This window comes from Littorina saxatilis, linkage group LG3 (assembly GCF_037325665.1).
Source record: "Littorina saxatilis isolate snail1 linkage group LG3, US_GU_Lsax_2.0, whole genome shotgun sequence".
Classification (NCBI taxonomy): Eukaryota; Metazoa; Mollusca; class Gastropoda; order Littorinimorpha; family Littorinidae; genus Littorina; species Littorina saxatilis.
The window spans coordinates 26,437,848-26,462,332 of NC_090247.1; the positions used below are offsets into that span (position 1 = coordinate 26,437,848).

A 24,485-nucleotide genomic window follows, 5' to 3' on the forward strand; every position below is an offset into this window, starting at 1 on the left:
ATTCGAAGAAATCCGCTTCTCGAATGTGCATGTGTGACAGGGAGGCTACCGCTCCTTTCACAGCAGACTCTGCACCCGAGTTGTTGGCCTTTAAGTCAACACCGGTGGATTGTGGAATTCTGTTTGTGATGGGGTCTGGTAGTTTCCGATTGTCTGTATGTTCATGAAAACCTTCTTTTTAACAGTCCAGGAATTTATTAGACAGTCCGGCCGTTTCGAACAGATAAACATGTAAAGTGAAAGCACAATCGATACGTCTACTCGTCTCTCTCTCTCTCTCTCCCTCTCTCTCTCTCTCTCTCTCTCTCTCTCTCTCTCTCTCTCTCTCTCTCTCTCTCTCTCTCTCTCTCCTCTCTCTCTCTCTCACTCCCCCCTCTCTCTCACTCCCCCCTCCCTCCCTCCTTCCCTCTCTCCCTCTCTATCTCTTACTCGCTAATACCATAAATATTATATATGTACTCTTAAACGGATTTTTGTTTTGATGTACAATTTTCATTCAATTTTCTTTTCATGTTTGCTTGCTTTTCATTTAAACTGTACAATAGCCGCCATTTATATGTATTTTTCTAGAAAACTGTAAACACCACTATAAGCAATATGCTTGTTGTTGTTTACTCTATATGCGGTTTTTTGTAAATAATGCACAAACGTTGAATAAAACAGTTTTAACCAAAACCTTCGGGTTTGCATAACAGTTTTTATAGGGCTAAGAAATTGGCCCTAACATTTTCAATCCTGTTTGATTGCACTTCGCCTCCCGAGGTGATCGTAGTGTTACGGCACTCGGTTACAATTAAATGAACTAAGCTTACCTTATTTTGTGTAGAGCGTCGAGTGTTTCTTCTAGTCTTTTGATTTGTGTCCTTATGGCAAGCACATGCATTAAAATAAAACATAAGAAAATAACGAAGGGAAGTAAAATGGAATTAAATTAAATGAATTAAAATAACAATGCAATAAAATACAATAATATACAATAACATACAATAAAATGAAATGAAATAAAAAATAAATGAATAAATAAATAAATAAAACACCCTCCAAAAATAAAATAATCAAAAATGACCAATCTCGATTTTGCAGGCTTTAAAAGGAAAGCGGGTCTTCTCCGACAGCCAGGAGACACAGCTCGCACGATTTCCGGCCAAGAAAAATGCCTGACATGATGCGCCTGTGTTAAAAACCAACAGACCAACAGACCCTAACTTTTTCACCTTGTCACCGAAAACAAACATTTCATTGGTGGGGCCTTATTTCCACGAACAAAACATTAGAAATAAGGGCACATACAAATAGCTGAATGATCCACTGGCCACTATCACCTTCAGGACCTCTTCTCCCACCTATGAGACAAAAGGTGTTTATTCACCCAGTGGTATAGAGCCAACGTTTCGGTGGAGGGATGTACACAATTGAGAGCTCAGGTGTTCCTCTGGCAGCTATTCCCACAACAGATGCCCATACTCACGAGGCTCGGCTAGACAATGCGTATGTCAAACAGTTTACTTCTAGTCTTGCCCTTCTACTTCCAACAAAAGTGAACAGGGCAGGTACGTACGCTTTTATAAAGCGTGTTTGATTTTTCAATTTTTTTTTTCATTTTAAAGGGACGGCACTCTACCGACTTAAATCAATCGTTCTCTAAAGTGTACTACTCGTTCTGATCGCAAACATTTTTTAGTTTGGTTTTGCATTTTATAATTGTATTTCTTTATCTAGTCGTTTACTTTTTTCTATTCCCTGAGCTATCCCAACAAAAACATGCAAGGCATGTATGATTTAATACAACGATTACATTGAATCGTTCGATGAAGTCTACCGCACTTTTTGTTTTTATCGTTTACATCTTTTTAAATCTGCGTTTAATGAATCTGGTTTTTTTTTAATTTAAGAATTTATCACATTCCTCCAATTGAATACACACACACACACACACACACACACACACACACACACACACACACACACACACACACACACACACACACACACACACACACAAGTCGAATCGTTTTATGAGTTAATGTCACAGAATTGACACTAGTTACTGCAGCCTGGTAAAAAGCACACAATTATCTCTTCACAGAAATCATCCCGTGACAGACGATTGTAACAAATGTAACCTTAATGTGACTTGAACCGTTCATACGCCTCTGATTGTAACTTTGAAGGGACCGCGTTGCACCGACTGAAATCGTTTGCTAATTCGCATGCACTGCCCTTTTAATTGTTTACTTTTTTAATTTACCCTGTACTTCTCTAGTTATGTGTTTGTTTTTTATTTGATTAAAAAAACGCACAAGAATGGTTAGCCTACTTGATGTGACGTTTATTATCATTGGAAAAACAACATCTTCAGTAGAACTCCTGCTTTATAAGAAAACTTTTTATTTTTCATGTTTTATATTCTTGATTTGTGAACGTTAGCAGCCTATCTGATGTGGATTTTTATTTGAATTCAGCTTTTACCCCAAAGTAATTGATGTCAGATCATTACAGAAAGCAAAACAAAACACAAACATCACGGGATCTAAAGAAAGCATCTTTATTGATACTGTTTCCTCCCTCTTCGTAGCATAGAATTCCGATGGACAATCAACTCTATGTCGTTTTTGAGCTTTTAGGAACTGCTGTTTCCAAACGCAATTTGTTTGCTGGGACAGCAATCTGTCTTGCGAATCCACATTTTTTTTGTAAAAGCTCCTTCAATGGCAGAGAATCCTGTACCAAGTTTCACGATAGTTTATCCCCGCTTGCCTCTCTCAACTGGATTACATATTTTTGCTGAGATTTATTCTCAACAAATCCCATTAAAAACTGAATCTGCACTTTTGTTAAACCCGTGATGTTCTAAAAATGCAGTTTCAGCTAAAACCGCGTTTATCAAACGTCCTCTTGATTGCAGGTACGGAATAGAGACAATTATAACTAAAGGTCATAATCGTTTCGTCCTCCGCAAGAAGCGATTCGGTTTTCAACGTAGCTTTTAAGTCATCAAATGTCGAACAAAACACCCTCCCTCACAACCTCCACCAACCCCCGTCCTCCCCCATTGCCAAGCCCTCAGCTTAAAAATAGTTTAAAGATACTCCCATCTTAAAGAAACATCATCGTAGATTCGTCAAAATGTGTATTTTTCATTGGATAACAGCATCCTTTTTTCTGGACATATGCTGAAAATCAACATAATGGCAGCTTTTCGTGCATAGTGAGATAATTTTGCTGATTGGCATGTTTGTGAGCGTTCAATCGTAAAAAAATGAAAGGAATTGTAACTAATTTTGATCGATACATCAATTGTATTTGTATTTTTGACCAACATATGACATTTTACACAGATCGAGACAGTCAGTGTTCTCCCGAGACCGCGACAATGATTGTCGAGATGTGTGTAGAATGTCATATTATGGTGAAAAATACAAATACGTATAATGTGCAGCCGGGCTGAACATTGTTGGTAAGTGTCCAAGTGGAAGGATGATTCTCCTGTTAGCCATAGGACATACATCGGGTTGGGTATCTTTATACGGCAAGGATGGCCTAGTGGTAAGGCGTCCGCCCCGTGATCGGGAGGTCGTGGGTTCGAACCCCGGCCGGGTCATTCCTAAGACTTTCAAATTGGCAATCTAGTGGCTGCTCCGCCTGGCGTCTGGCATTATGGGGATAGTGCTAGGACTGGTTGGTCCGGTGTCAGAATAATGTGACTGGGTGAGACATGAAGCCTGTGCTGCGACTTCTGTCTTGTGTGTGGCGCACGTTATACAGTATGTCAAAGCAGCACCGCCCTGATATGGCCCTTCGTGGTCGGCTGGGCGTTAAGCAAACAAAACAAAAATCTGTATAGAGAATACTACATGGCTTGCTGTGTCGTACCATATTACACGAGTTGCTTTTCAATACTTTTGAATTCAGGTACGGAATAGAGACAATTAACTAAAGGTCACAATCGTTTAATTCGTCCTCCGCAAGAAGCGATTCGGTTTTCAACGTAGCATTTAAGTCATCAAATGTCGAACAAAACACCCTCCCTCACAACTTGCACCCCCCGCCCATCCGCCACCACCCCCCCCCCCCCCAAAAAAAAAAAGCAACGAGTGTAAATCTGGTACGTGGTATTCTGTTTATCCTACATAGTGTATATATACTTACTTGTATTTTACTCGAAACGTCCCGCAGTCGAGGCGTCCAAATTAAAGACGCTTCTTTTGTAACTTCGATCTCTTCCAAAGCCTCGTGCAATCTTTCAGGTCAAAGCAAAGAGTCGTCACTTTAGACAGAGTATAGCGTGACGTGTTAGTTCTAAAAATTCGTCATGGGGGAAACAGCAGGCGCAAAAGTGTTCCTAGGACGACTGACGTTTGTCTCGGTGACTTTGGCATCATAAGCAGTGGAAAATCAGGTCCTTGCCAGACTAGATTGGCACGACCTCATTTACATGATATACACACGTGTGGTTTAAACGGTATTGTTATCTCATTAGTGATCTCTCTCACGTATGTAGGATACATTCATTTACAGGATGATTCACACTGGAAGGATTGTGTCTTTCAAGTCATCAAATGTCGAACAGAACGCCACCCCCAACACCACCACCCCCCTCCCTTTCCTTTCCCTTCCCCCACTCCCTTCCACAGCCTCAGCTTTTCCAGCCCCTCTGCGTACAAATAGTTTAAGTGGGTTGTTTGATGCCAGGCCCAAAACATTGAAGCCCCTCAGGTTTTGTGACAGAAAATGAGGTTGGCAAAAAAGCACCTTCAACTTCAGAGGAAAGCAAAGAAAGAAAACATGAAAAAGAGAGAAGAAAATAGAGAAGATGATTATGAGAGACAGAAAGAAAAGAAAGACAAAAACTAAGAAAGAAACAAACAAACAAACAAACAAACAAACAAAAAGACAAACTAACAAACAAACCAACTAGTGTTTTTTCGGGTCCTTTCGGGTGTTGTACCTGTTTTGATGGCAAAATGCCAGTAACGAAATCACCAACCGGTCAGCACTCCCTGTATTGGCTTCGTTTCTCAGCCTTTTGTATCAGACTGACGGGGTTCACCTTCGGATATTCTTCCTGACCGACTATTCGACTCACTGATGAAAACAGAAACTTTTTCCTGACCGACTGTTCGACTTACTCATGAAAACAGTTGGATACTTCTTCCTGGCCGACTATTCGACTCACTGATAAAAAAAACCTGTTGGAAACTTTACGGCACATTTGATCAATTAACAAGAAAGGTTGCATTTTTGGAACGTTTCTTTCTTTATTTGGTGTTTAACGTCGTTTTCAACCACGAAGGTTATATCGCGACGGGGAAAGGGGGGGGGGGAGATGGGATAGAGCCACTTGTTAATTGTTTCTTGTTCACAAAAGCACTAATCAAAAAATTGCTCCAGGGGCTTGCAACGTAGTACAATATATGACCTTACTGGGAGAATGCAAGTTTCCAGTACAAAGGACTTAACATTTCTTACATACTGCTTGACTAAAATCTGTACAAACATTGACTATATTCTATACAAGAAACACTTGACAGGGGTAAAAGGAGAAACAGAATCCGTTAGTCGCCTCTTACGACATGCTGGGGAGCATCGGGTAAATTCTTCCCCCTAACCCGCGGGGGGTATTTTTGGAACGTCTAATTCAGGACAAAACAACACATTCACAAGAACCTCGACCTAACAGCCTTTAGAGTGGACAAAGAAGAGACAGGACAGAAACAATACAAAAATGCTGCTGCGACGTATCTTAGAATGTCTCCAAGATGGTCTGAGCAATGATGTCTTGTTTTGTTCTTAATTAAAGTGCCCCAACAAATTTACATTTCTTGTTTTTTGATTTTTGATTAAAACGCTCCAAAAAAATAACCTTTCCTTATTTTTGACACACACACACACACACACACGCACAAGCACACACACACACACACACACACACACACACACACACACACACACACATACACACACAGACACACACCTTCCCTCACCCTCCGTTCCAACCACTCCACCCACAAGCCATCCTCAACCAATTTACGACGTCAGAGAGCTCCTGTCAGGACGTTTTTTCGTCTCGTGTCACGTGCTAATCGACTTTTTGCACCAATTACTGCTCCTCCTATCTCAATCGCCCAGAGAAGTTCTGAAGTGCTCCTTACAAGTTAAAGGCCTTTTCCCGGTACAAGCTTTCCTAACACAGACAGTAAGTTGGTGAATAATTCAAAATACCACCGAGGAGAGCGGAAGAAACACGTTACTAACAGCGTGGCTTATTTCCGGATTTTAATGGGAAGAACGAACAAAACCATGGTTTTCGCAGTTGAGCAAGGTTAGATTCGGCCGATCGCGAAGATCTTGTGACGGAGGCTCAGTCTCGGTTGAGAAGTCAGTCGGGGTTGGGGTTGCCGAAACTATAGGACAAGGCCTGCTGCCAGAATCAGCAGCAGATTTGTTCAGTATGTGACAAAATGTTTTCCGGCAGACTTGGAATCGAGAAAAGGTGAGAGTGGTTGTAGTTGCATGAGTGTGTGAGTTTGCGTGCGTGCGTGCGTGTGTGTGTGTGTGTGTGTCAGTGTGTGTGTGTCAGTGTGTGTGTGTGTGTGTGTGTGTGTGTGTGCGTGCGTGTGTGTGTGTGTGTGTGTGTGTGTGTGATAGCAATTCCGATAACTCTCCTGAGCAATTGTGTGTTAAACTTCGTCAAGTCACTATATAACAGCAGTGGCCGCTTATTACCTGCGTTTCGTCGATTCAGTACCGGCCATATCCCAACTGTTTGTTTCAAATTCGTTATCATCACCGAGTACCATCGTGCTCTTACCTCGGTTCCTGCTGAGGTCGATATCTTTGTCGTGGTTGACGTTGTTGTTGGTGGTGGTGTTAGTGGTGGGGATGGTGGTGGTGGTGGTGGTGGTGGCATTGCTGCTGCTGCTGCTGCTTCTTATGTATATGGTAGTGATGTAGGTTTCTTTATTCTTCTATGCATCCGGGTCGTTTGGTTCACATACCAAAGTCTGCTCAATACATCTCAATTTCTTATCTGGACTGTTTTCCCGGTATCTGACATAACATCCTTCAATCCCTTCCTCGTACTTTACTACTCCTTCGTCAGATAATCGCCCCCTCTCGCACGTTGCTAAACGCATCCCACAATCGTTTTAATTCTGTGAATGCGCCTGCGAGAGATGCGTGCATACACGTGCGCGTGAATTATCACTCAACCGCTTGGAACACTTACTTTGGGGAAGCAATAATCGTTTTTCCAATTCTGCATCGAGCTTACATTCGGGATAGGATCTCTCGATGCGTGCGGTAGAGTGAATGCTATCATTCCCTTCGGACAATCTGTAGTATGTTAAAGACGTTTAAGATGCAAATTGTCTTATTTTTAACTGTTCTAACACTTTCTTTCGAATCTTACGGGCATGGTCTTTTAGTTCACCTCCCCCCCCCTCCCCCCGCCCCCAAAGAACAAAGCGAAAAAGACGTTGTAGTTGCAGTCTCTTTATTAATATAATATTGTTCTTTCAGGATTTCATTGTGATTTAATTCACAAATTTGAACTAAGGTGGGGTTTTGTTCAAGCAAAAGAAAGGAAGAAACTATGTACATAAGGAAGGAAAAAAGGAAGGAAGGGAAGCATTTTATTCTTCAGCCTTCAAGTGTTTGCGAGAATAACTTTAATGCAAAGTGTTGTCGATGTTCGCCCCTCACAATTCTTTGTTTCATGACACTGAATGATGAAAACATATCTTGGCCGCTGTCCTTACTTCCTGAAATCCAACCTTTGAGACATATGCACTCTCTCACCGTTGTTTTAGACTCCACGATACCCGAGTCATGAAGTTTGGATAGCATATAGATTCACAGACCCGTAGAAACCGACACGCCGATATTTCTGTAAATAGACACCGCAGATCAACAGCTGTGCCGAGACTGATTGCACAAAAACCTCGACCTACAAACAACACATGTTCCCACCAGTGCAAACACGGAACTGCAGGCAAATGGACGACATCTTTCTATGGCAGAAAAGAGAACGGACTTTGGATTGGACACCAGAGAATATTCTTCTCAGTTTCTTCTGCGTCTCTGGGCTGCAACTCTCTCGTACACTCGAGTGTGGTTTTACGTGTTTGACTGTTTTTACCCCGCCATTCAGGCAGTGATACGCCGATTACGGGAGATGCATACGGGGTGTTTTCGTATTTCTAGAACCTATCAAACTCTGACATGGATTCAGTACAGGATCTGTTGCGTGCATACCTGTGTTTGCGTAAACACGAAGAAGGATAAGGCACTGGTAGGTATGTACATAACTTGACCTGGGAGATCGAAAAATTCTCCACCCTTAACCCACCAGGCACAACCTGAATTCAAGCCTTGAACCTTCCACACGGAAGACCGGCGTCCTAACCACTAAGCTACGCGCCCGTCATCCAGGGAATATAAGAGACGTAGGCGTTTCAGCGCATGTACATAGTCTTTCGGATGAGACGAAAAACCGAGGTCCCTTCGTGTACACTACATTGGAGTGTGCACGTTAAAGATCCCACGATTGACAAAAGGGTCTTTCCTGGCAAAATTGTATAGGCATAGATAAAAATGCCCACCAAAATACCCGTGTGACTTGGAATAATAGGCCGTGAAAAGTAGGATATGCGCCGAAATGGCTGCGATCTGCTGGCCGATGTGAATGCGTGATGTATTGTGTAAAAAAAATTCCATCTCACACGGCATAAATAAATCCCTGCGCCTTGAATATGTGCGCGATATAAAAAAATTAATTGGATAAAATAAAAATTAAAAAAATAAAAAAATAAATCCCTGCGCTAAGTATGTTTCTTATTTACCGTTGTGCAATCGTTTACTTTTATACAATTATTCCACAAAAGCCATAACGAACAACAACAGGCAGAACAGCTCTTGGCATGTTCCTCTTTAATCCCATGAGGACATGGAAAGGAAACACTTCTCGAAGTGAACCTAAGCTGAAACTGAGCTCAGATTTTCCAACTAAATTATGTAATTTTGCTAACATGATGGGAATGGGCCCCCAAGCAATCTTTGCATAGGAACAACTACACTGGGATACACAAGTGTAAGTAGTATCCTCCGCCCCTCCCCCCCCCCCCCCCCAAATCCCTCCATCAACCCCTGCTTTCTTCTTTCCTTCATCAGTGAGGGTTCGACTTTCGTTTAGACACTTTGATCGCCATTGTTTTGACGACACGCGCTTGCACTGTCATAGTGTCATCGTCAGATCAACAAGGACACGTGCATGGGTCAAAGTTCGACACACCACAGTAGTGGCACGTTTACATTTCATCCATCCCCCCTTAACCACCCCCCCCCCCCCTAAAACAAAGTAGGCCAATAATGCAATTGAAAAGTGCCGTTCTGTTAATCCTGATATAAATTGGGCGAAGTCGACTTTGCAAAGACTATTTACGTAGCTTTGGTACTGATGTTTGTGTTGTAAAAGTCAGTCAGTGTAAATCGCAAACTTAATTAGTGTTTCACGGTGTACTCTGCCACAGTAATCAGAATGTGTCTCCGACTGTCAGCTTCTGTCCGCCCAGTGACTATAATTGCTGTTCATTTGTGGTCGGCGTGACATTAAGTACACACGACACGAGAAACTCAGCTGGCGTGTTATACTAGTGTTTTCAGACAGTCGCTCCCGTATTTTTGAGTTCAGCGCACTCGTATGTGTGTGTGTGTGTGTGTATGTGTGTGTGCGTGCTTGCGTGCGCGCGTGCATGCGTGAGAGACTGAGAGAAACAGAGCGAGAGAGAAAGTGAGACAGATGGAATGGGTGCGTGTGTGCGTGTTCGCATGTGTGGGCTTTTAGGTTCGCCGGCGCGCGCGTTTATGTGCGTGGGGGGGGGGGGGGGGGGGGGCAGATGCGTGCGTGCGTGCGTGTATCTGTCTGTCTGTCTGTCAGTCTGTCTGTGTGCCTGTATGGGAATTAAATCAGAAAGGCATTGCCCTTGTGCACCGCCTTGTATGCACTGATAAATTGCAGGCATATAATCATTTCTCTCCTGGGAAGAATAACTGTACTATTACAAAGCTGGTTATCTCAAAAAAGAGAAGTCGATCCTCTTTTGAATTGCGTGATTGTCTGCGTAGGCACGGACGTACAATAAGACAGACAGACAGACATTGAGATACTGGACAGATAGACTGGTATTGCCTGGACAGACGGACAGATAGACTCAAATGGTTGGCTGGTTAGGCATTCTGCCCATGACTAAGTGAGGATGGAAGGATCGGGGAAGTGGGTGGCTTGAGCATAATACAAAACTTTTCGAAAAGGAACGACAGGCAGGCAGGCAGACAAACAGACTGATACTGGAGAGACAGATAGACAGACAGACAGACAGACAGACAGACAAATAGACATATACACAGACAAACAGATGTCGCTGCCCTACACGCCACCAGGCGTGAAAGGCAGTAAAGAAAAGTAAAGAACAGACAAACAGACAGAAAGAGTACCAACGTGAACTTTAAGCATCACTCACTGCCAGTGCATTATACGTCATGTAATCAACACAGAGTTAACAGGCACCTACAGTTGGTAGCAATGGATTGCTGAATCATGCAGCTGAAAAATCTATCATTTGCTCCATTACCTCCTAAGTAGTAACCTTACACAGATGTTGCTAGACAGAGACGTTAGGTGAGGTTAAAGCTGCAGTATTTCTCATGCTAACAATCATGGTCACCACCAAGGATATGTACACGCTTTTAAGACACAAGATTATCTATTGTCCATACAATGACACAATGGATGGAAAAGTGTGGTTCATCTGCTCTTAAAAACAACCAAACAACATATGACAACAACCACAAACATTAAAAAAAAATATATACATATACGAAGTAAGAGCACCCAAAGTACTCCAGAAAGGCACGTCGAGACAAGAGCATCCTTGAACTTGAACTCAAGCCAAAAATCAACAGCCTGTAGAAATGCTTTATTAAATCAATTTCGTAAGTGACGACTATGTCAATCAGTTCAATCGATTCAGTAAACAAAAACAAAGCACACACACACACACACACACACACACACACACACACACACACACACACACACACACACACACAAACGAACACAAAAAACTCCCACTGCACAGTATGCAGACACTCTATTGACTATTGGTCGTGTTTAAGTTGAAGTGTGCTCTTACTGATTCCATGTGCTTGCCTGCATATATCTGTGATATCGAATACCATCGTGTAGATGGGAAGGACTGTATCTTTGAACTCTCCTGGATTCACTGTCACTGCAACACAAATCTGTAACAGGCAGTACAGCACGTCAGGTAGTGCAGTACGTGCTGCTGTCTATCGTACCTGTGGTCCAGGTAGTATGAGTGTTATGTTAATACAATCACCACAAGCATGCTTTGCTGAGTGCTTCTCCAGCCTCTCTTCTCAGGTGTTGTTTACACAGCCGTCCTTGCTCACACCTGGCCAACGTTCACGCATCTATATTTCTTGCTAAACTGTGTTCAGAATTTTCGCACACATGCAAGCACGCAGGCACGCACGAGCACCCGCTCCCGCATACACACAAGCACGTATGCACGCCCGCACGCACGCACTCACGCCCGCACGCCCGCACTCACGCCTGCACTCACGCCCGCACGCACGCCCATACACATACGCACACCGATACACGCACGTGCGTATGCTCGCAGGCACACACACACACACACACACACACACACACACACACACACACACACACACACACACACACACACACACACACACACTAGCGCATACAATCAACAAGTCGCGTAAGGCGAAATTACTACATTTAGTCAAGCTGTGGAACTCACAGAATGAAACTGAACGCACTGCATTTTTTCACAATGACCGTAGTCCGCCGCTTGTGCATAACGGAGTGAAACTGACGAGCCTGTTCAGCGCGGTAGTGGTTTCGCTGTGCTGCATAGCACGCTTTTCTGTACATCTCTTCGTTTTAACTTTCTGAGCGTGTTTTTAATCCAAACATATCATATATATATATATGTTTTTGGAATCAGGAACCGACAAGGAATAAGATGATAAAAATCTGAAAATTGTTAACAAAAACAAATAAATTATAAAACGATCCAAATTTACGTTCATCTTATTCTTCATCAGATTCCAAAAAAATATAAATATGTTATATTTGGATTAAAAACAAGCTCTGAAAACTCAAAAATATAAAAATTATGATCAAAATTAATTTTTTTCGAAATCAATTTAAAAACACTTTCATCTTATTCCTTGTCGGTTCCTGATTCCAAAAACATATAGATATGATATGTTTGGATTAAAAACACGCTCAGAAAGTTAAAACGAAGAGAGGTACAGAAAAGCGTGCTATCCTTCTCAGCGCAACTACTACCCCGCTCTTCTTGTCAATTCACTGCCTTTGCCACGAGCGGTGGATTGACGATGCTACGAGTATACGGTCTTGCTGAAAAATTGCAGTGCGTTCAGTTTCATTCTGTGAGTTCGACAGCTTGACAAAATGTTGCATTTTCGCCTTACGCGACTTGCTTATAAACTGCTTACAACATCGAATATAATATTGTGACATTTCTTATCTTGTTTCTTTTCTAAGACGTGTTTACACCAACGAAGAACGGCCAGGGGCTGTCGAAAAAGTTGGTGTCAAGAACTATAAGCATTAGTCGGTAAATGCCCTTTTTACATTTAGTCAAGTTTTGACTAAATGTTTTAACATAGAGGGGGAATCGAGACGAGGGTCGTGGTGTATGTGTGTGTGTGTGTGTGTCTGTGCGTGTGTGTGTGTAGAGCGATTCAGACTAAACTACTGGACCGATCTTTATGAAATTTGACATGAGAGTTCCTGGGTATGAAATCCCCGAACGTTTTTTTCATTTTTTTGATAAATGTCTTTGATGACGTCATATCCGGCTTTTCGTGAAAGTTGAGGCGGCACTGTCACGCCCTCATTTTTCAACCAAATTGGTTGAAATTTTGGTCAAGTAATCTTCGACGAAGCCCGGGGTTCGGTATTGCATTTCAGCTTGGTGGCTTAAAAATTAATTAATGACTTTGGTCATTAAAAATCGGAAAATTGTAAAAAAAATAAAAATTTATAAAACGATCCAAATTTACATTGGTCTTATTCTCCATCATTTTCTGATTCCAAAAACATATAAATATGTTATATTCGGATTAAAAACAAGCTCTGAAAATTAAATATATAAAAATTATTATCAAATTTTTTTTTTCGAAATCGTTTTAAAAACACTTTCATCTTATTCCTTGTCGGTTCCTGATTCCAAAAACATATAGATATGATATGTTTGGATTAAAAACACGCTCAGAAAGTTAAAACGAAGAGAGGTACAGAAAAGCGTGCTATCCTTCTCAGCGCAACGAATATCCCGCTCTTCTTGTCAATTCCACGGGCACTGCCTTTGCCACGGGCGGTGGAGTGACGATGCTACGAGTATACGGTCTTGCTGCGTTGCGTTGCGTTCAGTTTCATTCTGTGAGCCTCAGCTACTTGACTAAATATTGTATTTTCGCCTTACGCGACTTGTTACATTTAGTCAAGTTTTGACTAAATGTTTTAACATAGAGGGGGAATCGAGACGAGGGTCGTGGTGTATGTGTGTGTGTGTGTGTGTGTGTGTGTGTGTGTCTGTGCGTGTGTGTGTGTAGAGCGATTCAGACTAAACAACTGGACCGATCTTTATGAAATTTTACATGAGAGTTTCTGGGAATGATATCCATGGACGTTTTTTTTTTACATTTAGTCAGGTTTTGACTAAATGTTTTAACATAGAGAGGGGAATCGAGACGAGGGTCGTAGTGTATGTGTGTGTGTGTGTGTGTGTGTGTGTGTGTGTATGTGTGTGTGACGTGTGTGTATGTGTGTCTGTCTGTCTGTGTGTGTGTGTAGAGCGATTCAGACTAAACTACTGGGCCGATCTTTATGAAATTTGACATGAGAGTTCCTGGGTATGATATCCCCGGACTTTTTTTTCTTTTTTTCGATAAATACCTTTGATGACGTCATATCCGGCTTTTTGTAAAAGTTGAGGCGGCACTGTCACACCCTCATTTTTCAATTAAATTGATTGAAATTTTGGCAAAGCAGTCTTCGACAAAGGCCGGGGTTTGGTATTGCATTTCAGGTTGGTGGCTTAAAAACTAATGAGTGAGTTTGGTCATTAAAAATCGGAAACTTGTAATTAAAATTATTTTTTTATTAAACGATCCAAAAACAATTTCATCTTAATCTTCGTCATTTTCTGATTCCAAAAACATATACATATGTTATATTTGGATTAAAAACAATCTCTGAAAATTAAAAATATAAAAATTATGATCAAAATTAAATTTCCGAAATCGATTTAAAAACTATTTCATCTTATTCCTTGTCGGTTCCTGATTCCAAAAACATATAGATATGATATGTTTGGATTAAAAACACGCTCAGAAAGTTAAAACGAAGAGAGGTACAGTAAAGCGTGCTAAGAAGCACAGCGCAACCGCTGCCGCGCCAAACAGGCTCGTCACTTTCACTGCCTTTTGCACTTGCGGCGGACTACGTTCAGTTTCATTCTGTGAGTTCGACTGAGCTTGACTAAATGTTGTATTTTCGCCTTACGCGACTTGTTTACATTTAGTCAGGTTTTGACTAAATGTTTTAACATAGAGAGGGGAATCGAGACGAGGGTCGTGGTGTATGGATGTGTGTGTGCGTGTGTGCGCGTGTGTGTGTGGGTGTGTGCGTGTGTGTGTGTGTGTGTGTATGTGTTTGTGTGTGTGCGTGTGTGTGTGTGTCTGTCTGTCTGTCTGTGCGTGTGTGTGTGTAGAGCGATTCAGACCAAACTACTGAACCGATCTTTATGACATTTTACATGAGAGTTCCTGGGATTGATATCCCGGGATGTTCTTTTCTTTTTTTGGATAAATACTTTTGATGACGTCATATCCGGCTTTTTGTAAAAGTTGAGGCAGCACTGTCACACCCTCATTTTTCAATCAAATTGATTGACATTTTTGTAAAGCAATCTTCGACGAAGGCCGGACTTCGGTATTGCATTTCAGTTTGGTGGCTGAAAAATTAATCAATGACTTTGATCATTAAAAATCTGAAAATTGTAATAACTTGTTTTTATATAAAACAATTCAAATTTACGTTCATCTTATTCTACATCATTTCCTGATTCCAAAAACATATAAATATGTTATATTTGGATTAAAAACAAGCTCTGAAAATTAAAAATATAAAAATTATGATCAAAATTAAATGTCCGAAATCGATTTAAAAACAATTTCATCTTATTCCTTGTCGGTTCCTGATTCCAAAAACATATATAAATGATATGTTTAGATTAAAAACACGCTCAGAAAGTTAAAACGAAGAGAGGTACAGAAAAGCGTGCTATGCAGCACAGCAAAACCACTACCGCGCTGAACAAAAGCCTGACCAGATCTGAGAAGGAGAATCGAATCGTTCACACTTAAAGGACTATGCCTTTAAACCTGTACATGTACCAGAGAGAGACTTAAGGCGGTTCTACACGAGAAATCCCTGCCTCTTTAAGACAAAGAAAGGCATCGATTTACAGTTCAAAGCATTCACTGGTTTCTGCAGAAACCTGCGGCTTTCAGACCCATGTCTTCATTATGGAAGGAATGCCAACATCAACCTCGGAACAAGTCAGAGTAAGGAGTCTGACCTCGTGCAGACAAACTCGCTCAGCGTGCTTGGTTTGGTAAAGAGGACTGCCTGGCAAAACGGCGTAAATATGCTCTTGTTTTTCTGTCAGATTACCAGCTGGATTGCCAACGTCCAAAGAGTACATCAACATGGCAGAGGTTGTGGAGACGACATACCATTGAGGGCCCCAAAGGGTTTAAAATCGTGATCGTGATTGGCGTTTTTTGACCTTTCTGTGACCGTGATTGCCGAAATTTCCATTTCTGTGATCGTGATGGGACTTTGCCCGTGATCCGTGATGACAAAAAAATCAAGCCTCGTGATCGTGATCGTCATTTGTGTTCGTGATCGTGATGGGCATTATTGCAAAGCATTTTATTTTCAACGTACATTTTTCACAGCTGTATCACTCTATGATCCTCTATTCGTCAAGGTGTTTGTGATCGTGAAAACAAAAATCAAGGTAACTGTGATCGTGAAAGCTAAAAATTTCCCTTTCCGTGATCGTGATGATACCCCCCTTTGGGGCCCTCACCATTGGTAGCAACTGAGCGAGTCGCATCTGATTGTATCTTACTTACCCCGTGTTGGGACTGCACGAACTGACCTCATTTGGTCTGTCAGGGAAGAAAAGCATGGCTCTTTATTTGTATTTTGGGGTAAGATTGTGGACAACGTTTGGTGTAACTTCTTCTTCTTCTTCTTCTGCGTTCGTGGGCTGAAACTCCCACGTACACTCGTGTTTTTGCACGAGTGGATATTTACGTGTATAACCGTTTTTACCCCGCCATTTAGGCAGCCATACGCCGCTTTCGGAGGAAGCATGCTGGGTATGTTAGTGTTTCTATAACCCACCGAACTCTGACATGGATTACAGGATCTTTACCGTGCGCACTTGGTCTTGTGCTTGCGTGTACACACGACGGGGGAAAGGCACTATCAGGTCTGCACATAAGTTGACCTGGGAGATCGAAAAAATCTCAACCTTAACCCACCAGGCGCGGCCGGTATTCGAACCCACGACCTTCCGCTTTGGAGGCCGGCGTCTTACCAACAAGCCATTGCGCCCGTCTTTTGGTGTAACGAATATAGAAAACTGTTGTTTTTCTGTCGCTGCTTTGTGTTGCATGTCGAACCCTATCTTATGACAGAACTCAACTCAACTGAAGTGCCAGAGAACGCACACCACGACATCGTTTATTCGGGTAACGAAATTAACTTTTGGAATAACGGTTTCTGAAGCAAGCGAGTGGTTCCCCCCTCCACCCCGCCCCCCCCCCCCCCCTCCCCAGCTATGTTTATCCCATGTGTCCCTTATTGAGAGTGAACAAGCAAAATTCAACGGAGGTGTCAGGTAACACCTTTTATAAAGACAGTTCTGTGCACTAGTAATCAAATGAGTTCCAGGGAAACACTCTGAAACATATGTCACCTCAGGCGGTGGTTTTTGCCATACATAGATACAATCACATTGCTCGTTACAAGACTTCAAAAGACGTACGTGTTGGTACTACATAGGAGCGATGTATGGTCTTGTTAGCGGTAACCGGCCAAGCAACAATGAACTGGTCTTCTTTGTTAGAATACCCTCAAACCACAATCAATCCTTCTTTGTTAGAATATGACCTCAAACCACAATTTGTTGTTTGTTCTGCGTTAGGGCAAGGTCAACTTGGAGTGGCCATTTTTACCAGTACCCGGTGAAATTATAGGTCAGATGCTAAGCCCAGGCGTATTTTGGAGATCGAATGAAATCCGCTTAGGTCTGGGCGGCTTCCCCTTGGGGGATATAACACATAGTGACCCGGATCCTGGTACGTCAGCTCAGACCGCCTCGGATTTGTATCCAAGGGAATGCGAATTATTGGAGTGTGTCTGTACACAGACTGGGGCTACACCAAGAAGTGTACAGTGATATGTTAGTGCGTCAGCGAGGACGCCACCGTGAACATCAACGCACGAATGTTGGCAGACAGGCATGCAGACAGACGGACAGACAGACAGAGGCACATAGATACACACTGGCACGGAGACACCGACACACAGGCGCGCGCAAAAACTCTCACACACACACACACACACACACACACACACACACACAATCACACAACTATCCACACACACACACACACACACACACACACACACAGACGCAAGCGCAAGCGCGCACTTACCCACACGCGTACGGAGTGACGCACATACAAACACGCACGCATACCCTCATCAAGCCCACGATCTCACACTTTCACACACACACACACACACACACACACATGCAGAGACCATACCCAACCCAACCAAACTTCACACACTAATCGCTTGCTTAGCCCAGCCTCCCCCCTCCCCCACACAACCTAACCCAACCCAACCTTCACCTCCTGAGTTACTGCTACTTGTCACGTTTTACATGTGATATAAACGTCCGTAGCGATGCTACCACTGGCATTTCAGTCATGGTTAACACTTCCTGTTTTTTGTCAGGCATACGGCTATAGTTGGAATGTAGAGAATGAATAAGAAGTCAGCATTTTGCCGTGCTAACGATAGAATCGCATGTCAGTCTAACATCAATTCTCGGATTCAATAAAAACCTTCTGTCGCCAGTATCTAAAAGCACAACTTTTCAACGTTAGTCTGACGTCTGCGCTTGCGAATAAACCGACTGAATTAGCTTAGCTAAAGCTAGAAAGTATTGACAGTAGAATCGTAGTTTGTCCTGAAAAAAATTAAGCTAATACAAAGATTTTCCGAGAAGGACTTTTTCTTCTTATTTTTACACCAGCTTCCGCCTTTCGATGGAAATACGTTATTGAAAGATGAAATTGTGCAGACATTCCACTGGTGCTTTGTCTTGAAAAAGCAAGTTAATCGCGAAGTTGTTTTGATATTTTGTTTTTAAAGAGGACATTTTTCTTGATGCAACTTTCCGCCCTTGATGTATACTCAGGCGTGCTTGCCGTGACGGCTAGGCGTAGCCTTTGTAACTACGCTTTCCTATTGACTGCTATTTCACTGCTCGAGAAACATCAAATGCATGATGATCCTTCCGATCCGACGAGAAGTGTCAATCAAATAACTGGTGCACCCCGGCTACATGAATACAGTAATCAACTAATCCTGCAACGTGAGTGTAGGGAACACTACCCGGTTTCGTGTGTGATATATACCACACTCGCACGATCTGTGTTCTTTCAACGTTCAAATGCCAGCAAAAGCGTGAAAGGTAATAAACTGAACTAGCGACACAAATGTTAGTTCGAAAGCTGATTATTAAGAAGATGCAAAACCATCATAGTTCTAACGACATACATTTATGTAAATGCAAAAGTTAATTATTAGGAAGATGCAAAAGCCTCAACAAGAATCGTTGTACCACACCAGCTCCTTCCCATTCACTCCACCTTGTTTGTTTGTTTGTTTGTTTAACGCCCACGAAGGGCCATATGAGGGCGGTGCTGCTTTGACATATAACGTGCGCCACACACAAGACAGAAGTCGCAGCACAGGCTTCATGTCTCACCCAGTCACATTATTCTGACACCGGACCAACCAGTCCTAGCACTAACCCCATAATGCCAGACGCCAGACGCCAGGCGGAGCAGCCACTAGATTGCCAATTTTAAAGTCTTAGGTATGACCCGGCCGGGGTTCGAACCCACGACCTCCCGATCACGGGGCGGACGCCTTACCACTAGGCCAACCGTGCCGGTCTCCACTCCACCTCCCCCTGAATAAATAGAAAAGTCCGTGATGAAGGGTTTCAAGTCTCCGCCCTTGGCACTGGAACTGAAAATTCTTGCTTACAGCTTAGGTCAATACTATGTTAATTGGCTAAGCGGAAATGAAACAACTTACATTATGGCATCGATATTATGGTGAAGCAAGGGAAGGTGTTAAAGGGATATTTTCCGCCCGTAGAACGTGCTTCTTTGACCAATAACATTAATGCAAAATTGTGGAATAAATCTTTAAAAGGCAAACAAAGCAATAACAGAATGACAGTTGGTAAGATAATCATTAAAAACATGAGATCTTTACTCACCAAAACAAAGTCAGCACAAATCTGATGTCAAATGTTCGCCTGTGAAGGCTTCTTTGTTTCATCTTTCCCTCTCCTGTTCATTTTTTGGTTCACTGTCGGTTTTGCTTTTGCTTCTTGGAGTAGTTTCCTTTTTGTAAATGTTGACATCAAGAAGCCCCCATAAGCGAACATTTGATATTGAAATGATGCTGTCTTTGTTTTGGTGAGTAAAGCTATTTTTGTAACATTGTGGAATAAGTCAAAACTGGCTAATTCTCAAGATCAATGTCCCCAATTAACTCTCTCCGACAACAGGCTGCTATGTGGGTGTTTGTTTTAGATATCCTTTGTACAATGAAAACGGGGTCTGCAGAAGTAATCACATCTACTATATAATACTGGTAGGATTTTCGGTGGTTTTTCGATTCCTGTGACCAAACCGCGCGGATTTGTGCCTTCTCCTTCGGTTGCTATGCCAACGTGACCCAGGAAATCGATTCCGCTAGGTCCCGACTTCCAATTTTGTCCACGAACAAAGTTTGAAGAGGTTTGTCTCGCAAATTTGAGCAGACAACAGTGAACTTTGACCTGAACTTTGACATCGCGGCGAAAGAGATCTGTGATTGGTTCTTCTTCAACTTTCGGTTCGACTAAACACGCGACCGCACCTCAGACGAACCTAGCTGTGTGTTTTATTTCTCTACCCCAGACGAACCTAAAATAATAAGAAGATAGATAGATCTGTTTATCTGTTAATGGAACTCCAAAATATTCCATAGATTTGTTTACTAAACAGTTCGAAACATTATCACCTGATAAGTCGCCGTATAACCTTATAGGTTCCAGCGACTAAATATTTTCCCCCGGTTCAACCATAGACATGTACGTCATCATGATCTCCCCTTAATTTGACCGTTATTTTGGCTGTCTTAGTGAAATGGTAAGATATATCTCTATGTTTTTTACATGTAAGTGTTCGGAAAAAATACAGTTATAGCAGCTATGTACAAAAATAAGCAGCATATGCTCTTTTCGCCAAAGTAAAGTCCTTTTTTCTTCTGGTTTCTTATATGTGTCACAGCACACCGCAAGCTTTTAGGCGAATAGCAAGTGAGTGGTATATATATATCATCAATTTTATAGTAGATAACAGTGTAAAATACTTACCATGTTCATGTCCGTTATACGTTTTCAATATTCCATATGTGTCATTTAATTGTGTGTTGCTTGATGCCATGTATGTGTGTGTGTGTGTGTGTACATGACTTTAAATAAGCATGGATGGATGTGTGCACTCGATTGTGTGTGTGAACCATGTATATATTTTCTGTTGTCAATGTTGTCAATTAGATATGTTATACTATGCGTTTGAATCATTAAGTATTTTAGACGTCATACTTTTTTTCGTATCTTCACGATGGCTTTTTACCCGTTTAAATTTTAATGCTTCCAACTTTCAAAGCGCTGCACGGCTGGGAAGAGATGCGCACTTTTATCACTGTTGTTCATGTAGACGTAATCATGGATTCATGCAAACGTCATACCTGCTGTATTTTATTTTGTTTGTTTGTATAGTCGCGTGCGGTCGCGCAGTCTTTTTGGTCAGTTCCGATTACCTCCCATTGATGCGAAAACCTATATAAGAAGATAGATAGATCTGTTTATCTGTTAATGGAACTCCAAAATATTCCATAGATTTGTTTACTTAATTTTTAAAAGATAAGTTCGAAACATTATCACCTGATAAGTCGCCGTATAACCTTATAGGTTCCAGCGACTAAATATTTTCCCCCGGTGCAACCATAGACATGTACGTCATCATGATCTCCCCTTAATTTGACCGTTATTTTGGCTGTCTTAGTGAAATGGTAAGATATATCTCTATGTTTTTTACATGTAAGTGTTCGGAAAAAATACAGTTATAGCAGTTATGTACAAAAATAAGCAGCATATGCTCTTTTCGCCAAAGTAAAGTCCTTTTTTCTTCTGGTTTCTTATATGTGTCACAGCACACTGCAAGCTTTTAGGCGAATAGCAAGTGAGTGGTATATATATATCATCAATTTTATAGTAGGTAACGGTGTAAATTACTTGCCATGTTCATGTCCATTATACGTTTTCCATATTCCATATGTGTCATTTAATTGTGTGTTGCTTGATGCCATGTATGTATGTGTGTGTGTGTGTACATGACTTTAAATAAGCATGGATGTGTGCACTCGATTGTGTGTGTGAACCATGTATATATTTTCTGTTGTCAGTTACATATGTTATACTATGCGTTTGAATCATTAAGTATTTTACACGTCATACTTTTTTTCGTATCTTCACGATGGCTTTTTACCCGTTTAAATTTTAATGCTTCCAACTTTCAAAGCGCTGCACGGCTGGGAAGAGATGCGCACTTTTATCACTGTTGTTCATGTAGACGTAATCATGGATTCATGCAAACGCCATACCTGCTGTATTTTATTTTGTTTGTTTGTATAGTCGCGTGCGGTCGCGCAGTCTTTTTGGTCAGTTCCGATTACCTCCCATTGATGCGAAAACCTATATGACTGTTTTTTGTTATTTTTCTCTCTGTTAATTCACCAGTGGCTATGTAACATGTGTTACAGAATTGCACCGGTGTAAGGGTTAACATTTTATTTTTCACCAAGAGAATATAATTCATTATATGCGGGATAATGTGCGGGGGGGGGGAGGGGTGCAAACAACATTTTCACAAGCACATAACCAACAAAATGACATCGCATGCGCAGCACACAAAGTGCGTAGCACGGGTACCACTAGTTTAACATTATTTTCAAAACTAAAATGATCGCTTATCCGCGCGATTTGGCTTTAGTTACAGCTCGTTGTCACGAGTTTCTCCTTCCAAAAAGCCAGATTGGTAACTTGTTACAGCTTCTTTGAATTTGGGACACTATGGTTACTTGAATATTACCAGCTTTTGGAATACACGCCTTTTCTTGGGCAGGTAAGACAAGGAAGCGACTGTCTGTTTTGTATGTGACGAGCGTCTAGCTTCGATCCGTTCTTTCTTCTACTTTCAATGCGTGTTTCTATATAAACCGTAACCTCACTTCAAATGTAAGTGTTTCAGATGCTGTGTGTTACTTTAAGTCTAAAAAGACGTTTCTGTGTGTGCGTAGAAAATAACGATTTGAAAAACTTGCTGTCAGATCAGGTCGCGATCGGTGATGAGGATTTGACAGAAAAGTAACATGCCTGTACTATCACTGGCGATGGCTAAATAGCAGGAGAGAGAGAGAGAGAGAGAGAGAGAGAGAGAGAGAGAGAGAGAGAGAGAGAGAGAGAGAGAGAGAGAGAAAGAGAGAGAGAAAGAGAGAGAGAGAAAGAGAGAGAGAGGGAGAGGGAGAGAGATAGATAGAGAGAGAGAAAAAAAAGAGAGAGAGAGAGAGAAAGAAAGAGAAAGACAGAGAGAGAGAGAGAGAGAGAGAGAGAGAGAGAGAGAGAGAGAGAGAGAGAGAGAGAGAGAGAGAGAGAGAGAGAGAGAGAGAGAGTCTGGAGTCTGGAGTCTGGATGGTTTATTGATTAGGCCTTGGGCCCATTTAAATTCGGGGTGTACAAAGTTTCAAAATTACATGCTTCATGAATAATAATCATAATAATATTAGTCATAATAATAATCATCATCATCGTAATGACAGTCGACATGACGACAGTGAAAACAGGCATTTACAACAGCAAAACGTTTGAAAAAGGACAGTAATGCATCAACACAAAATCCAGTCTCTGTCACACTTCACTCATGTCTCTCTGTCATCCTTCCATCCATCCATCCATCCATCCAGAGAGAGAGAGAGAGAGAGAGAGAGAGAGAGAGAGAGAGAGAGAACTAGCGTGTACTGTCTGGACTTAGCATTCAAGGCCGGACGGTCAAAACGTCGGGATACGTTTGCTGTAAAATCAGTTTGTGTGTGTGCGTGTGTGTATGTGTATTCCAATTAAAAGCCTGACCAGATTTGAGATGGTCATTCGAACGGTTTTCACGGGAAGAAGTGTGCCTGTAATTTGACACACACACACACACACACACACACACACACACACACACACACACACACACACACACACACACACACACACACACACACACACACACACACAAAACCAAACCTGTTAAATACAATCAGAACCGGTATGGCTCACCGTTTGACGAAATCTGTTCCGGTATTTACGCATAACACCCAGTAAATACAGGATATTTCATGTCAGGGCGAACCATGTTTACCATTAAGGCATACCCCTTAATCAGGCAGAAGGCGTGACAATAGACTGTACTCGAGCGTGAGGGTTTCGTCACGGTTGATTTTGTGTTGACACGTGAAGTCGGCTAAGTCAGAGGTCCCTAACTTGCGACTTGAAGGTGGAACACAAGAGCAGTAAAACTGGACGAAGAGGTCCACAGCAGGATCTCCAAAGCAAGCACGGCCTTCGGCGGACTACGGGAGAATGCTTGGAAACGCAGAGGAATCGGCCTTACCACCGAACTGAAAGTCTACCGTGCAGCAGTTCTCACAAACCTCTTATATGCCTGTGAATCCTTAACCATCTACAGGAGACAACTCAACGGCTTCAACATCAAGTGTCCCCGCGGCATCTTGCACATCTTCTGGCAGGACAAGATATCTGACATTGAGGTGCTACAGGAGGCCAACACACCAAGCGTGTAACCCTATTGCAGAAGACCCAGGTGGGATGGGCTAGGCATGTCTGCAGCATGCCGGATCA

The 24,485-nt window shown here is 42.1% G+C and overlaps 1 long non-coding RNA gene across 1 annotated transcript in view; it reads right to left on the reverse strand.

The window, feature by feature from the left end:
• The window catches only part of LOC138962000 (uncharacterized), a 231,751-nt gene extending 210,450 nt beyond the window's left edge, over nt 1-21,301 (reverse strand). Inside the window, exon 1 of the long non-coding RNA XR_011454369.1 lies at nt 20,117-21,301. This is a non-coding gene — a long non-coding RNA (uncharacterized lncRNA). The remainder of the gene's footprint in view (nt 1-20,116) is intronic.
• Nucleotides 21,302-24,485: the final 3,184 nt, after the last annotated feature.